At 35.9% G+C, this 17,547-nt stretch overlaps 2 pseudogenes; both read left to right on the top strand.

The window, feature by feature from the left end:
- The window catches only part of LOC101587232, a 2,986-nt pseudogene extending 1,986 nt beyond the window's left edge, over positions 1-1,000 (top strand).
- Positions 997-17,547, top strand: part of LOC101586836 — a 38,956-nt pseudogene continuing 22,405 nt past the window's right edge.

Raw genomic sequence — 17,547 nt, 5'->3', positions numbered from 1 at the left:
GATTATAACTTCACTAAGCAAGCCTGGTCAGTCTCCAAAGAAGAAAATATAAGCCCTGTAGATAACAGTGACTCAAAAACTCAGAAAAGCAATCCACAGAGAGGTGGAGCAAAAGTAATTAGAAGAGCAGGATCAGCAAAAGTCCTATCAGGCATTATAGATGCAAACAGAAAAGACCCTGTCACTCAGCCACAGTCTACAAGCAAAGCCAATGCCTTTACACAAGCTCAGGGTAGATTAATCATACCTCATCCTCCTCCTAAACCTGTGTCAAATAGTAAAAATACTCAAGTGTCTCAGTGTCAATCAGTAATGCCTCAGAATTCTCAAAGCATGGTTACATATGACTGCTTTAATTCCAGATACATGCTTCCCACAGAACACAACTTCAATCAGTGGAACCGAGCGTAGCCCTCCGCTCTTGCATGCCTGTTCTGACCTGGTCACTGTGATACTGGCTTTACCATCTTACTCTTCTTCTGAGTGCCAAACTCTAGCAAAGGCAGATCATGCAAACAGTACTCAGGTGGTTGCCCAGCAAGATGGGACCTTGTACTGCACTCAGAGAACTCCTGTCTCGGAAGAAAGTTATCAGACTGTGACTCTTAACACTACTAAGCAAGAATCTATTCCCTCGTGGAAAAGAGGGAATAATGGCCTGCAGTAAACTGAGAGGGCCACTGATTCTACGCTTAGAAGAAAACGAATTGTTGAAAATAAGCAGAGAAGCCTTTCAGACCAGAAAAGAAAGAACCCTGGATCTGTAGCACAGAAGTTCAGTGGGCAAATGCATAATTTTGGACAAACTGTCCAGCTAAGTTCAAGGGAGCCAAAACAAACCACAAGAGGTGCCGCTGATGTCGAAGAAGATATACAAGAAACCATTTGCAAAAATCCATCCATCAAAAATATGATACAAATAATACCACTTTTGAACAGCCGGCTAAAGGCAAGTGCCTCTCCAGACGCTGGATTCAGATTGCAGAGAAAATTCCGATGAAGTGCGACAGCAGCTACGCAGTGGAACCGCTATTTCTGTTAATGGCCGGTGAATAGAGCCTATATTTCTGCATTCATTCGTGATTCAAGACACTATAACCATAAAAATGAATCATACTCTAAGTAATGGAGATAAACTAAGTAGTTTATATTTATGCTGCTAATCTTTATTATGTATTTTATTCGTAAATACACTTTAATGAATGGAAATATTTCATTATTTTCAGCAAGCATGTTACTGTGTAAAAAGTCATTCTATTTAAAAATAAGACTATTTTGTTATTCAAATTATGTACTAGTTATAGTTTAAAGCTTTGTTTTCCAAAATTCCTAATAAATTCTATTACATTTGTACAACAGAAAAAAAAAAAAAAAAGAGTTCCTCCTAATTTTTCTTACAGGAGATTTAGTGTCTCTGCTTTAATGTTTAGATCTTTAATCCATTTTGACTTTATTTTAGTGCATGGTGATAGACCTGGGTCAAGATTGGGTTTTCTGCATACAGAGAGCCAGTTTTTCCAGTACCATTTGTTAAAGAGGCTATCTTTCTTCCAGTGAGAATCTTTGGCCCTTTTGTCAAACATAAGTTGACTGCGTGTGCTCGCAGGGGATTCAGTGTCTTCTAATCTATAACATTGTTCCTGAGGTCTTTTTCTTGCCAGAACCATGGTGATTTCATCACAGTAGAATTCTAGTATAATTTCAAGTCAGGAATTGTAATGCCTCCTGCCTTGTCTTTATTGCCCAGAATTGCTTTTGCTATTCTAGGTTTTTTCTAGTTCCAGATAAATTTTAGGAATGATTTCTCTAGGTCTGTGAGGTATGTCGGTGGTAGTCTGATAAGGATTGCAATAAATCTGTACAGCAATTTTGGGAGTATGGCCATCCTCACAATGTTGGTTCTTCCTATTCAGGAGCATGGAATATCTTTCCACTTTCTGAAATCCTCTACAATCTCTTTTTTCAGAGTACTGTAATTTTCCTTGAAAAGATCTTTGAGTTCTTTAGTTAGATTAATTCCAAGGTATTTCATTTCCCTTGGTACTATTGTAAAAGGTATTGTTTCTATAATTTCCATCTCAGTGTGTTTGTTGTCTGTGTTGAGGAATGCTATTGACTTTTGGGTACTGACTTTCTAACCTGCTATGCTACTGAATTTCTGGATTAATTCTAGTAGCTTCTTGGTGGAGGTTTTTGGGTGTTCGAAGTAAAGTATTATGTCATCTGCAAATAAAGATAATTTCACTTCTTTTTTGCCTATGCTTTTTTCTTTTATTTCTTTCTCCTGTCTAATGGCTGTAGCTAACGATTCCAGAGCTATACTGAATAGGAGTGGTGATAGAGGACATCTTTGTCTTGTACCAGATCTAAGAGTAAAAGATTTCAGTTTTCCCCATTTAGGATTATGTTAGTTGTTGGGTTTTCATAAATGGCTTTTACCAGATTGAAGTAGAGGACATCTATTCCAATTTTTTATAGGACTTTGAACATGAATGAGTGTTGGACTTTGTCAAAAGACTTTTCTGCATCAATGAAGATGATCATGTGTAGTATTCTTTTTGCTCTATTGATATAGTGTATTACATTCATAGATTTTTGAACATTGAACCATCCTTGCATCCCTGGGATGAATCCTACTTGGCCACGGTGTATGATCTTCTTGATGATTCACTGTGTTCTATTTGCTAGTATTTTATTGAGGATTTTGACATCTATGTTCATGAGGGAGATCGGCCTGTAGTTCTCTTTCTTAGTTGCATTTTTTCCTGGTTTTGGTATCAGTATACATGCCTCCAGGCATGATTTTGGAATGATTGCTTCCTTTTCAACTTCATGGAAGAGTCTGAGAAATAAACGGACTACATCTTCTATAAATGTCTTGTAGAATTCAGCTGTGAATCCATCCAGACCTGGACTTTTCTTTGCCGGTAGGTTTTTAATTATATCTCGTATTTCATTGCCTGTTATTGGGCTATTGAGAGTGGTTATATCTTGCCGACTCAGTTGTGGTAATTTTTACCCTTCTAGGAATCTGTCCATTTCTTCTCTGTCTTCTATTCTGTGAGAGTAAAGATTCTCAAAGTAGCTATTGATAATCTTCTGAATTTCCTCTGAATCTATGGCAATTACACCGTTTTCATTCCTTATTGCTTGCATTTGAATTTTTTCTTTCCTCTTTTTGATGAGGTTAGCCAGGAGCTTATCGATTTTATTTAATCTTTCAAAGAACCAGCTTTTGTTTTTTTTAATTCTTTCAATTGTTTTCTTCATTTCAATTGAATTAATTTCTGCTCTAATCTTTATGATTTCTTCTCGTCTTTGGTATTTGGGTTTTCTTTGCTCCTCCTTTTTTACTTTTTGAAAGTGCAGCATTAGGGTATTTATTTGTTCCCGTTCTGTTTTGCTAATGTGTGAGTTCACAGCTATGAATTTCACTCTGAGAACTGCTTTCATCGTATCCCAAAAATTCCGATAAGTTGTGCTTGAATTTTCATTGAATTGTAGATATTGTTGAATTTCTTGTTTAATTTCATCTGTGACCCATTGGTTGCTGAGTAGGGTGTCATTTATTTCCATGTATTGAAGATTTTTTTCTGATTTCTTTTGTCATTTATAGCCAGTTTCATTGCACTGTGGTCAGATAATGTGCATAGTATAATTTCTGTTTTCTTACATATACTTAAGCATGACCTACGGACCTGTATGTGGTCCATTTTAGAAAATGACACATGTGCAGCTGAGAAAAATGTGTGTTCAGCTGTGTTTGGTTTGAGCACTCTGTATATGTACACCAAGTCCATTTGTTTCAAGCTCTGATTCAGTTCTTTAGCTGTTCTTTGTCATGAAAGTATTTCACTTCTCCATCAAACTGGAAAATAGAGTTTTGCATGGTATAATAGTCTGGGCTGGAATTTTTTTCATAGAGGACTTGAAGTACTCTGCTCCATGCTCTTCTTGCCTGCATGGTTTGTGAAGAGAAGTCGGCCATAATTCTGATGGGTTTTCCTTTGAATGTGATCTGCTTCTTTTGTCTAGCGGCTTTCAGTAGATTATTCTTGTGCTGAATTTCTGGGATCTTGACTATTATATATCTCGGTATGTTTTTTATTGGGTTGAAGTTGCTTGGCATTCTGTATGCTTCAGTTACCTGAATGTCAGATTGTTTCCTCATATTAGAAAGTTTTCTGCTATTACTTCTGCCCATATTTTTTTAATGTCATTTGTATGGACTCCTTCTTAATCATTGTTGCCTATTAGTCTCACATTGTTCATCTTTGCATCATCTTGCAGGTGATGGATTATTACTTACTGCATCCTCATTGTTTTTAAAAGATCCTTTCTTACCTTTTCACTAGCTGCACAAGAATCTTCAAGATCTGAAACTCTGTCTACACTTTCACTTACAGGGTTCTGCAAGCTTTTGATTGCGATTTTAATTTCCTGTATATCTCTTTGCCTCTTCTTCATGCGATCTCTTTCTCTCCTGTATCGCTCATTCAAGGAATCTGTCATTTTTCTAATCTCCTCTATTTTTTATCAATCTCTTCTTTAGAAGCAGTTAGAAATTCTTTTACTGCATTGTTTTTTTCAGATTTGGTTTCCTCTCTATATTTCTGTAGTTGCTTCTTTACTTCAGATACTATGAGTTCTGACAATTCTTTTTTTATTTCAGAAAAGAATTGTGCTCTGAGTTCCTCTAAAACTTTCTGCTGTTGCTTATTTACTGTCGACCCTATTAATTCATGCACTTGAGCTGAGCTAGTGTCCTCTGCACTTGTTCTGGGTGGGCATTGGGTTTCCTCCATATGTTTCTACATTTGATTCTTTACTGCAGATATTATTAATTCAGGGATTTCTTTTTTCATTTCCAATCTGATTTCCTCTATACCTTTCTGCCACTGCTGCTTTATTTCAGAAGCTGTTGATTCATTGCTTTCACCTGTGTGATTCCCAATTTGTTCTGTGTTAGTGTCCTCTGAACTTGTTACGGGTGGGCTTTGGTTCTGAGGTTGCATTTTGTTCCTTCTCGTCATTTTGTGTAGCACTGTCTTATGACTTTTGTTGTAGATCTTCGTTGTAGTTTTAAGCTCAGCACATACTGAAGTTCAGGTGCAGATCTACAAAATTTGGATATATCTAGCTGTGCCTGACTTTTGTCTACCTGCTCTGCTCAGCTCCTTTCTGCTAGTTCCCTTTAGGGTGAACCTGTTGTGCTCTTCTGGCAAGATTTTCTGCTCCTGGACTAGCTGTGTGGTTCTATCCTCTGAACTCTCTGCAGGGATTTCAGCCACAGGGTTTCATCCCAGGCCTTTATGCCATTCCTGAGCTGAGCCTTTAGGGGACAAGGTGGAGTAGTTGGGAGAGGCAGCTCTCCCACACACTCACCAGGCCTGGGCTAGCGCCATGTGTGGCAATTTCAGGAATGGGTCAGAATTTCCTACTCAGCAGGTGGGGTGGGTGGGTTGCTGTGGAGTGTTGGGGGGCGTTCCAAGGAGGTGGAAGAGTGACTCACACATGCTGCTCCTGGGCTGGTACCAGTAATAGCTCCCACCAGCTCAGGGTAGCAGGAAGCTCTCCCACACACTCACTGGACCTGGGCTAGGACTGGGTCTGGGGGTTCCCGGAACACAGCAGAATTTCCTCCTGGGCAGGCGGCATGGGGGAGGTCCTGCAGAGTGGTGGGGAGTATCCCAAGGGGGTGGAAGAGGGTCTCACCCACGCTGCACCTGGGCTGGGACCAGTAATAGGTCTCACCGGCACAGGGTACCCGGAATCTCTCCCACACACTCTCTTCTTGATTTTTATATGTCCATTTCTTCTGTGTCTTCAATCCTGTGATGGTAAACATTTTCAAAACAACTATTTATGATCTTGTGAATATTCAAAGGAGCTGTACTTTCATATTTTTATTATGAATTTTATTGAGAAACAAATAGTAATGAGACAGTTTTAAGGCCAATTAGTAGGACAATTTCAATTAATTAATACATTGTATATTGTTATCTTCATGGTGGTTATTCATAGTACAAGATGAAGGAATGATATTCTGTCCAAACACTATTAGTATAAATCTTTCTCCTCATTGAGTTAAGAGAAAGTAGCTCTATATCTATCCTGTTTTGTATATATAGATACAAAATGGTCCTTCATTTGTATACCCTTTTTTGTTTACTTTTGTCAGACATGGGTATTCCATTGCCATTTAAATATTGTAGGTGTGTGAATTCAGCAAAATAATCCAATATAGTCCAGTAGTCCATAATAGTAGTGGGTTATCCACAGTACTGGCAATTTCAGATAACTTCATCTTTTTATTCCTTTTTGCCCGGATTTGAGATTTTTCTTTTGTCTTTTTGATGAGCTTCGTAGGGTTTTATAAATTTAATTTAACCTTTGAAACAACCAGCTTTTTGATTTATTAATTCTTTGTTCTGTTTTATTTGTCTCAGTTGCATTCATTTCTTTTCTAACCTTTATAATGTCCTTCCAATTTTGGTCTTTGGGCTTGGTTTGCTCTTCTTTTTTAAGAAGCTCAAGGTTTAGCACTAGGGTATTTATTTGTTACCATTCTGTTTTCCTAATATGTGATTTCATCACTGTAAGTTTGCATCTGAGAATTGCTTTCATTGCATATCACAAATTATGGTAAGTTGTGTTTGAACTTTCATTAGATTTTTGATATTGTTTATTTTCTTATTTATTTTTTTCTGGAATCTATTGGTTGCTAAGGAGTATATTATTTAACTTCCATATGTGTATTGGGTTTTTGTGGTTTCTTTTGTCATTAGATTTCATTGTACAGTGGTCAGATAATATGCATGGGACAAATTCTGTTTTCTTTCACATATTTAAGCATGGCCTATGGACCATCATATAGTCTGTTTTAGAAAGTTTTCCATGTGCAGCTGAAAAAAAATGTGTATTCAGATGCTGTTGGGTGGAGCCCTCTGTATATGTCCACTAAGTTCATTTGTTCAAAAGTTTGTTTTGCTTCTGACCCTACTTCGCTAATTCTTTTGCCTTCTTGACCTACCTTTTTGAGACAAGGGGTTGATAAGGTCCCATGTTAAGATTCTGATAGTGGTTATTAGATTTTTCATGTCCACTACAATTTGTCTTTTATAGTTGGTTGCTCCCACATTTGCTGCATACATACTTATGACTGCTATCTCTTCCTCTTGACATTTTCCCACAAACTAATATTTAGTGACCATGTTTATCTTGTTTGATAACTCTTGCTTTGAAGTTCACATGTCCATGAACACATACCTGCCCCTGATTTTTTCTGAGATCCTGGAGCATTTAACATGGTTTTCCATCTTTTGACTTCCAGCCTATTAATTTGTTTCAGGGTTAATTGTGTTTCTTTTAGACAGAATATTGTTATATTTTATATTTTAATCTACTCCGCTGACATATTTGCTTTTACAGGTGAATTTAGTCCATTTACATTGGTAGCTTTGATTGACATGTAAGTGCTTATATTTGTCATGTTATATTCCTATTGTTGGTTCCCTACTTCTCCTGTGATGAATTATTTGTCCTATTTGGAGCGTTTTTTTCTGTTCTCAGTATTGAGATTGTGGTCATTTTGATATCTTTTTACAATGTTTTTTAGTACTCTGTGAAGCTTTGGTTTGTTGTCATAAATATCTTTTTTTGCTCTTTCTCATGTAAGTATTTTACTACTTTATACTTGAAAGAGAGTTTCACAGCCCAGACTACTGTACCCCACACAACTCTCTTTCAAGTTTGAAAGAGAAGTGAAATACTTCCATGACAAAGGACAACAAAAGAAATTCATGATGACAAAGCTAACACTACATACACTACTGAAAGATGTTCTAGAGAGGGACCAAAATGATCAGAACTCTACAAAAGAGAACAAAAGGTTCCCACCAAATAGGGAAAACAAGTAAACATAGGAAAAAAAGGAGTAAGCAACAGCAGGAAAATAACATGACAATCGTAAATCAATACATCTCAATTATAACCATCAATGTAAATGGACTCAATTCATCAATTAAGAGAAATAGACTGGAACAGTGAAGTAGGAAAAATATCCAACAATATGCTGTATAAGAAACACATTTAACTCATAAAGAAATTCATAGGTGGAAAGTCAAAGGATGGAAAACAATACTACATGCCCCAGCACCTCAGAAAAAAGCAGGGGTAGAAATGCTGTTCTCACACAGTCTCAACTTAAAATGAAAAATGATGAAGTGAAATAAAGAAAACCACTATATACTGGTTAAGTGAAAAATACAAGAGGAAAAGGTAACATTCATAAATATGTATGCTCCAAACACGGGAGCACCCAACTATACAAAACAAATCTTAATGGACATGAAAAATCTAATATCCAATACCACAATCTTTTTTTTTCTTTTCAAAGTTTTATTGATAAACATATAGCAATGAGACAGTTTCAAATCAAATAGAAAGTACAGTTTCAACAAATAATACACTGCATATATTCTTCTTAGTGGTTAATTGCTGTACAAGATGCAGACTTGTGATCCTATTTACAAACACCATTAGAAAAAATCATTCTATTCATTAAGAGAATGTAACTTAACAGAAGATATTAACACCTCCTTATCCCAAAAAGATAGGTCAATCAGACAAATAGTTTACAAAGAAGTACCAGAACTGAAGAGTTTGAAACAAATGGGTTTAGTGGACATACACAGAGTGTTCCATTCAACCACAGCTCAATAAACATGTTTCTCAGCTGACCATGGGTCATTTTCTAAAATACACCACATACTAGTTCATCAGTCATACTTAAGTATATGCAAGAACACAGAAATAATCCCATGCACATTATCTGACCACAGTGCAATGAAACTGGAAATAAAAGACAAAAGAAACCAGAAAAAAAAACCCTAAATACATGGAAATTATGCAATGACCTACTCAGCAACAAAACTGTCACAAATAAAATTAAACAAGAAATTGAAAAATATCTACAATTCAATGAAAATTCAAGCATAACGTATCATAATCTATGGGATGCGATGAAAGCACTTCTCAGAGGGAAATATATAGCCATGAATTCACACATTAGGAAAATGAAACAGAAATAAATAAACACCCTAATGCAGCACCTCCGACAATAGAAAAGGAAGATCAAACCAAACGGAGCCCAAAAATGAAAAAAATCATAAAGGTTAGAGCAGATATTAATTCCATTGAGAAGAAAAAAAAACAGTTCAAAGAATTCATGAAACAAAAAGCTGGTTCTTTGAAAGACTAAATAAAATCGATAAGCCCCTGGCTAACCTCATCAACAAGAGGAAAGAAAAAATACAAATACAAACAGTAAGGAATGAAAAGGATGTAATCACCAGAGAATCAGTGGAAATTCAGAATATTATCAATAGCTAACTATGAAAAAATTTTCCCTTACAGAATAGAAGACACAGACAAATGGACAGATTCTTTGAAAAGTATAAATTACCACAACTGAATCGACAAGATATAACTACTATGAATTGCCCAATAACAACCAATGAAATATGAATGTAATAAAAAAAACTACCGATAAAGAAAAGCCCAGGTCCTGATGCATTCACAGCTGAATTCTATGTGAAATTTACATAGCATATAGTCCCTATACTGCTCAAATTGTTCACTGAAATTGAAGATGAAGCAATCCTTCCAAAATCATCCTTGGAGGCAAGAATTATACTGATACCAAAACCATGGAAAGACACAACTAAGAAAGAGAATTACAGGTCAATCTCCCTCATGAACATAGATGTTAAAAACCTCAATAATATACAAGCAAATAGAATACAGCAAATCATCAAGAAGATCATAAACCATGACCAGGTAGGATTCATCCCAGGGATGCAAGGATGGCTTAATATTCGAAAAATCTATAAATGTAATACACTATATCAACAGAGTAGAGACTAAAAACCACATAATCATCTCAATTGATGCAAAAAGGGCTTTTGACAAAGTCAAACACTCATCCATGTTCAACGTCCTATAGAAAATTGGAATAGATGGCATCTACTTCAATCTGATAAATCCATTTATGAATACCCAATGGCTAACATAATTCTAAATGGACAAAAACTGAAATCTTTTACTCTTACATCTGGCAGAAGACAAGAATATCCTTTTTCACCCTTCCTATAAATATAGTTCTGGAATCATTAGCTAGAGCCATTACATGACAGAAAGAAATAAAAGGAAAAAGAATACGTAAAAGAGAAGTTAAATTACTGTTTGTAGATGACAGGATAATTTACTTGGAAGACACAAAAGAACTCCACCAAGAATTACTAAATTAATGCACAAATTCAGTAGGGTAGCAGGATACAAAGTCAATAACCAAAAGCAAATAGCATTTCTCTACACAGAAAACAAACATACTGAGAGGAAAATTAGAGAAACAATACCTTTTACAATAGTACTGTAGAAAATGGAATACCTTGGAATTAATCTAACTAAAGAATTCAAAGATCTTTTCATGGAAATTTATACTATGCTTAAAAAACAGATCATAAAGATTTCAGAAAATGGAAAGATATTCAGTGCTCCTGGAGAAGAAGAAAAAAGATTATGAAGAGGGCCATACTTCCAAAATTGCCATACAAATTTAATGCAATCCCTATCAAATTAGACCCAGGATACCTCACCGACCTAGAGAAATCATTTCTGAAATTTATTTGGAACAAGCAAAGACCTAGAATAGCAAAGGCAATCCTGGGCAAGAAAGACAAGGCAAGATGCATTACAATTCCTGACTTGAAATGATACTATAAGGCTATTGTGATAAAATAAGCATTATACTGCCAACAAAATAGACCTAAGAATCAATGGAATATATTAGAAGATGCTGAAGCCTCTGTGAACACTCTCAGCCACCTTAACTTTCACAAAGGGCCAAACATACTCACTGGAAGAAAGATAGCCTCTTTAAAGAATAGTGCTGGAAAAACTGGCTCTCCATATACCAAAAATTAAAACTTGATGCAGATCTATCACCATGCACTAAACTAAGGTCAAAATGGATTAAAGATCTAAACATTAAAACAGAAACATTAAATCTTTTGGAAGATAAAATAAGAGGAACTCTTGAAGAAATACAGGTAGGCAAAGTGTTGATGAACAAAAATCAAATCTCACAGGTAACAATTGAAAGAATTAACAACTGGGACTTGCTCTTATTGTGAAGTTTTTGCACCTCCAAGCAAATTACCAACAAAGTGAAAAGACAACCCACAAATTTGGAAAAAATCTTGACAAATAAGCACTCAGACAAAGGTCTGCTCTCTAAAATTTATAAAGAACTTAAAAACATGAGGGCCCAAAAATTTAAAGACCTAATCCAGAAATGGGCACCTGAGCTGCACACACACTTCTCAGAGGATGAAATTAAAGAAGGAATAAGTATATGAAAAAATGCTCCACATCACTAGTCATGCGCGAAATGCAAATTAAAACAACATCACCCCAGAAACAATGGCTATCATAAAGAAATCAATGAACAATAAATGTTGGAGAGGCTGTGGGGAAAAAAGTAACCCTTCTCCACTGCTGGTGGGAATATAGACTGGTGCAACTGTTATGGAAATCAGTGTGGCGACTCCTTAGTAAACTAGAATTTGAAATGCCATTCAAACCAGCTCTTCCCCTGCTGGGAGTTTTCCCCCAAGGATCTGAAAACATCTTATCATAGTCATATATGTGGACCTATCTTTATAAGAGCCCAACTTGTGATAGTCAAATTTTGGAAACAACCAAGATGCTCATCACCTGAAGAATGCATTAAAAATATGTGGTATTTTTATACAATGGAGTATTACTCAGCTGTAAACAATGATAAATCCTTTATACTGAAGTGGATACCACTTGAAAATATACTCATAAGTGAAATAAACCAGACATACATGTGTAAATATCATGTGTTCTTCCTAGTATAAGCACTCAAAAGAAGACATACAAATAAAAACGTATAATACAATTAAAATGAATGCAAGAACTTGAGGACTAGAAGATGAAGACAGAGCAAGGAGAAGCGCTAGTAAACATGACAAAGGTAAGCCATACAGTTATGTGTACAACATGAGAAAGACAATCTTCTGTAGAATCTTCAGAATATTTTTGAATCTAGCAGTTTTTTGGAAGCATCTCACCCTGCCTAACTATATGTGCTGATACCTGTGAATTAAGAAACTGGACTGAAGATGGCAATTTGTAATAATTGGTTCATGCTTGGAGTGATGGTCATTCTGGTCTTCAGAATACGTGCTGGTATTCATGACATGCTGGTTGCTGCCATACTATCTCTTGGGCAGATGATTGTTTAAAAAGGAAGGGGTGGTGAATGAAGGTATGAGACAGGAAAAGGAGTGTTGCGGGAATGTCCTGCTACAATTCTGTATATGGTTAGATTTCTGGATGTATGTGTAAATATATACAATTCTTTATTCCTACTTCTCAAACACATTTTCATTCTTCAACTTTTATTCATCATATTCTGTAGGGACTTAAAGTTTAACATATCAATACTTGATGAAAAATACCTGTTCCATGTTATGCCTATGATGTTTGACATTCAGACAGATAGTGAGATTAAGCTCAATACCCTAGGTTGCACGGTAAAAACAATAAGTTTATCTTCTGGAGGGTTAACAACCTAAGTTTGCAGACCAAAATTAGAAAAAAAAGAGTGCTGCAAGGGAAGCCAGCATTTTGGCCCGAGCCTTCCAAGGTCAAGTAAGATTCAGGACATATTAGAACCTGTACTGGAACATCAGGTAACTCTGTAGTGTCCCAAATTTTCTGATCAAGGAGATTATGAGGCCAAACAGGAAAGTGATCAATAATGTAGAATGTGCCTAAGAAGAGTCACATGGAGAGAAAACATTCACTCAGGCTTTCACAGAAAGCAACTTGGCCAAGCAATGGCCGTGACTCATCCACATGGATGACACTCACAAAAGATCTACAATCTGAGGTACAGGATTTCAGGATAAATCCTGAGGGGATTTGACTGACCTTATCAGATCCAAAAGCTACAATTCTTGTTACATAGGTCTTGCTTTATCTTAGTCTTAACCATCCATTAGAAAAGTATAAAAACAAAGTACAAGAAATAAAGCCCTGTTGTTAAGTTGAGCTATAAGAGACTCAGGTCAAAAACTTCTGATATTGCCAGTCAAGTGGAAAACCCAATATAATTATTGCATACTAGACTACTTTGGAATATTTTGCTGAGTTCACACACCTATAATATTTAAATGACAGAACTAAACAAAAAAAGGAGATACAGATCAATGACCATATTGTATCTGTGTATTCAAAATGGTTAGGACAGATATATAGCCACATTCTCTTAATTCATTGAATAGAGGGATTTGTTCTAATAGTTTTTGTAAATAGTATATCATGTCTGCATCTTGTACAACAAATAACCACTAGGAAGACAGTATATAATGTGTTAACAATTGAAACTGTCCTACCAATTTGATTTGAAACTCTCTCATTGCTATTTGTTTCTCAATAAAATTATGGGAGAAAAAAGAGGGTGGTATAAAGCATAGCTAGAACTGGGAACAAGTTCTGGAGCCCAGAAATTTCGGAGATGACTTTTGAGGTCTGCATAGTCCTACAGATAAACCACTACAACTACTGGACTATATTGGATTATTTTGATGAATTCATGCAGCTACAATATGTAAATGGCAATGGAATACCCATCTCTGCCAAAACTAAATGAAAAAGGTGATATAAAAGAAGGACCATTTTTGTATCTGTATATACAAAATAGCAAGGTTAGATATACAGTTACTTTCTCATAATTCGATAAGAAGAAAGATTTGTACTAATAGTGTATGAACAGAATATCATGTCTGCATTTTTACTATGAATAATACGAAAACAACAATATGAAATGTATTAATAATTGTACCTGTCCTACTATGCTGTTTTGAAACTGTAACATTACTATTTCTTTCTCCATGAAATTAATAAAAAAGAAATAAAACAGTATATGACAGACCGGGTGGGAATTTATTTTCTATTTTTTTCCATTTATTAGTTTATTTTTCAGTTTTTATTTTATTTTATTTTATTTTTTCCATAATTTTATTGATAAACAAGTAGTAATGAGAGACTTTCAAATCAAATTGGCAGGACAGTTTCAATGGTTAACACAATTCATACATTATTCCCAGTGGTTAATAGCTGTACAAGATGCTGACATGATATCCCATTTACAAACACCATTAGAACAAATCACTCTATTTATTAAGAGAGTGTAACTATATATCTATCCTAACCACTTTGAATACACAGATACAAAATGGACATTCATCTGTATACCCTTTTTTTGTTAAGTTCCATTATTTGAATATTACAGGTGTGTTAACTCAGCAAAATAATCTAAAAGAGTCCAGCAGTCCATAATAGTATTGGGTCTTCCGTTTGACTGGCAATGTCAGAAGTTGTTGACCTGAGTCCCCTACAGCTCAACATAACAGCCTGGCTTTACTTCTTATAGTTTGTTTTTATACTTTTCTGCTGAGTGGTAGATTGTGGTAGATTGTAGAAGCTTTGTCAGTGCCAGACATGTGGATGAGTCACGGCCATTGTTTGGCCAATGGGCTCTCTGTGAAAGCCTGAGAGAATATTTTCTCTCCATGTGACTCTCCTTAGGCACACTCTACATCATTGATCACTTTCCTCTTTGGCCCCATAATCTCCTTGATCAGAATATTTGGGACACTGCCAAGTTACATGACGTTACAGTGCAAGTTCTCATATGTCCTGAGTCTTAACTGACCTTGGAAGGCTGGGGCCAAAATGTTGGCTTTCCTTGCAGCCATCCTTTTCATCTAATTTTGGTCTCAAAGTTAGGTTGTTAACCATCCAGACGACAAGCTTATTGTTATTACCATACAACTTAGGCTGTTAAGCTTAACGTCACTATCTGTCTGCATATCAAACATCTAGGCATAATATGGAACAGGTATTTTTCATCAAGTATTGATATGTTAAAATTTAATTCCCTAAAGAATATCATAAAAAGTATTTAAAAATTACAATATCTTTTAAAAATGGGCATAAAGAATTATATACTTCTTATGTTTACATATAAGTCCAAAAATCTCACCATATAAAACTTTGAAGCAGGACACTCTCACAATATTGCTTTTCCTGTCTTTTGTTTCATTCACCACCCCCTGCTTTTTGAACAATCATTTACCTGAGAGACTTCATAGCAGCAACTGGCATGTCATGACAAGCAGCCCATATTCAGAAGACCAGAATGACAGGCACTCAAAGCATGAAACAACTATTACAGATTACCATCTGCAGTGCAGTAGCTTAGTTCACAGGTATCAGTATATATAGTTAGTCAGGGTGAGAATCTTTCCAATTAACTGCTAGATTAAAAAATCTTCTGGAGATTCTCAGGATCCTTGTCTTGCCCATCTTCTACAAATAACTGTATGTCTTGACATTGTCATGTTTCCAAACTCTGCTCCTTTCCCTCTCTTGATTAGTTAGTCCTCAAGATCCTGCTTCCCTTTTACTTGTATGATACCTTTCTATTTGTATTTCTGCCTTTGAGTTCTTATACCTGGAAACACATGTGTGTCTGGTTTATTTCACTTACAAGTATATGTTCAAGTGGCATCCAATTCAATGAAAAGCCATCGAGTTTATCATTGTTAATAGCTGAGTAACACTCCATTGTGTAAAAATACCACATCTTTTTCAACCATTCCTTGGGTGATGGGCATCTTGGTTGTTTCCAAGATTTGGCTATCACAAATTGTGCTGCTATAAACATAGGCACACATATATCACTATGATATGATGTTTTCAGATCCTCTGGGAAAATTCCCAGTAGAGGAATAGCTGGTTTCAATGGGATTTCCGTTCCAATTTTTTTAGGAGTCTCCATACTGATTTCCATAACGGTTGCACCAGTCTACATTCGCACCAGCAGTGAAGAAGGGTTCCTTTTTACCAACAGCCATTCCTACACTTGTTGTTGGGCGCTTTCTTTATGAAAGCCATTCTTTCAGGGTGAGATGATATCTCTATTTGGTTTTAATTTGCATTTCGTGGATGGCTAGTGATGTGGAGCATTTTTTCATATATTTATTCGCTTCTTTACTTTCCTCCTCTGAGAAGCATGTGTTCATCTTTGATGCCCATTTCTGGATTGGGTGTTTAAATTTTGGGGCCCTAGTGTTTTTTAGTGTTTTATGAATTCTAGAGAGGAGACCTTGGTCTGAGTACTTATTTGTCATGATTTTTTTCCAATTTGTGGGTTGCCTTTTCACTTTGTTGGTAATTTCTTTTGATGTGAAAAAAACTTCTCAGTAAGAGTAGGGCCCAGTTGTTAATTCTTTCAACTGTTCCCCATGTGATTTGATTTCTGTCCATGAACTCTTTGCCTACCCCTATGTCTTCAAGAGTTCCTCCTACTTTCTTGTCCAGGAGATCAAGTGTCTCTGCTTTAATGTTTAGATCGTTAATCCATTTTGACTTTAGTTTAGTGCATGGTGATACACCTCGGTCAAGATTGAGTTTTCGACATGCAGAGAGCCAGTTTTTCCAGCACCATTTGTTAAAGAGGCAATCTTTCTTCCAGTGAGTATGTTTGGCCTCTTTGTCAAAGATAAGGTGGTTGTGTGTGTTTATAGGGGCTTCAGAGTCTTCTAATCTGTTCCATTTATCCTCAGGTCTATTTTGTTGCGAGTGCAATGCTGATTTTATCACAGTGGTTTTGTAGTATAATTTCAAGTCAGGAATTGTAATGCCTCCTGCCTTGTCTGTATTGCCCAGGATTGCTTTACCTATTCTAGGTCTTTTCTGGTTCTAGATAAATTTTAGGAATGATTTCTCTAGGTCTGTGATGTATGTCCGTTGTAGACTGATAGGGCTTGCAGTAAATCTGTACAGCAATTTTGGGAGTATGGCCATCTTCACAATTTTGTTTCGCCTATCCAGGAGAATGGAATATCTTTCCATTTTCTGAAATCCTCTACCATCTCTTTTTTTAAGAGTACTGTAATTTTCCTTGAAAAGATCTTTGACTTCTTTAGATAGATTAATTCCAAGGTGTTTCGTTTTCCACGGTGCTATTGTAAAAGGTATTGTTTCTATAATTTCCATCTCAGTGTGTTTATTGTCTGTGTAGAGCAATGCTATTGACTTTTGGGTATTGACTTGATAACCTGCTATGCTACTGAATTTCTGTATTAATTCTAGTAGCTTCTGGGTGGAGTTTTTTGGGTCTTCCAAGTAAACTATCATGTCATTTGCAAATAAAGATAATTTAACTATTTCTTTGGGTTGAGGTTCCCTGGCATTCTGTATTCTTCAGTTACCTGAATGTCAGATTGTTTCCTCTTATTTGGGAAGTTTTCCGCTATTACTTCTGCCCATATTTTTTTAATGTCATTTGTGTTGACTCCTTCTTTCACATTGATGCCTATTAGTCTCACATTGTTCATCTTTGCATCATCTTGCAGGTGATGGATTATTCTTTCCTGCATCCTCGTT

This window comes from Octodon degus, unplaced genomic scaffold (genome assembly GCF_000260255.1).
Source record: "Octodon degus isolate 3935 unplaced genomic scaffold, OctDeg1.0 scaffold00124, whole genome shotgun sequence".
Lineage (NCBI taxonomy): Eukaryota > Metazoa > Chordata > Mammalia > Rodentia > Octodontidae > Octodon > Octodon degus.
The sequence above is the reverse complement of the archived record's forward strand: the minus strand, read 5'-3'. Positions and strand labels throughout refer to the sequence as shown.